The 1,152-nt window shown below is 43.0% G+C and overlaps 1 long non-coding RNA gene across 1 annotated transcript in view; it reads right to left on the bottom strand.

The window, feature by feature from the left end:
• The window catches only part of LOC111085192, a 7,809-nt gene that overhangs the window by 6,554 nt on the left and 103 nt on the right, over nucleotides 1–1,152 (bottom strand). The window lies entirely within an intron of this gene.

Genomic DNA, 1,152 nt, shown 5'->3' with positions numbered 1-1,152 from the left:
GGGCATCGAGAGTATCATCAATTCTTGGCAGTGGATATGGATCCTTTTTGATTATACTGTTAAGAATCCTGAAATCCACACAGCAACGTTGAGTTCCATCCTTCTTCTGGGCTAACATGACATAAGCTGACCAGGGACTATCTGATTTCTCGACTATCCCTTCCTTAATTAGGCCACTCATAACCTTCTCCATCTCTTGTCACTTTGCTGGAGCTATTCTCCTTGGAGGGATCTTTATTGGACAGTGATTGCCTGTGCTCTACAAGGTCTGTGCAGGCGAGGTCATGATCTCCTTTTGAAAAGACATCTGCATAATTTGCCAAAAGTTCCCTAAACTGAAGAGCCTGTGATGATCACAAGTGGACTATGCTCTTCTTATAGAGGTCAGTTAAATGTTCTGGGAGAGGATGTCCTTTCTTTGTGGTCGTATTTCTTGCCTTAACATTGACTGGCTCTACCTCATGGCACACACCCAACAATGCCCCTTCCTTAAATGTCTGCTCACATTTAGCCATTGTTTTGGGTACTACTTGATGACCTGCCACAAGTTATCTTCCAACTTTCACGTCTGTTTGCCTGGATTGGTCTTCCACTGCTTCTACAATCATCAAGCTTCCTTGGGGATTTTCTTTTATTCTACCCCAAATTATTTTCTCTGACATAGGGGGTATTGTAGTTGACTTAAGTGCTGTGACATGCAAATCCACAGAAGCAGCAACAAGTATACTTTGTGTCTGTCCTTCATGCCCATGAGCTCAATAGTTACCCACACTGGTCCCCACAACCAGGTATTTCCAGTGATTGTCCCTTCAAGTTCGTTGCCAGGTACACTGCTTTATGCTCCTCTGTCCATCCATTCATTTCTGCCAGGAGCTCAAATTGTGCTTTATATGCTTCCCATGGTGCCTTCTCATCAAGTTCCTGTGGCTTCCTTCCTATTGCTGACACTCGTGTCTGGAATGTGACTTCTGGCAGGACTGAAGATGACTGCATTAGGGTTTAGCTGTGGGGTCTGGAAGGGGCTTCCTGTTGTCTGGGGCTAATTAGGTACATGGTTAATATATCTTCCCTGTGTAAATGACAGTAAATCATCCTTTAATGTTATTTAATTCTACTTTAGTAACTTTTACTAATTCTTTTCCTATTTGTTAG

The sequence above is a fragment of the Limulus polyphemus genome, unplaced genomic scaffold (assembly GCF_000517525.1).
Source record: "Limulus polyphemus unplaced genomic scaffold, Limulus_polyphemus-2.1.2 Scaffold267, whole genome shotgun sequence".
Classification (NCBI taxonomy): Eukaryota; Metazoa; Arthropoda; class Merostomata; order Xiphosura; family Limulidae; genus Limulus; species Limulus polyphemus.
Note: the sequence above shows the minus strand (reverse complement) of the source record. Positions and strands in the feature narration are given on the sequence as shown.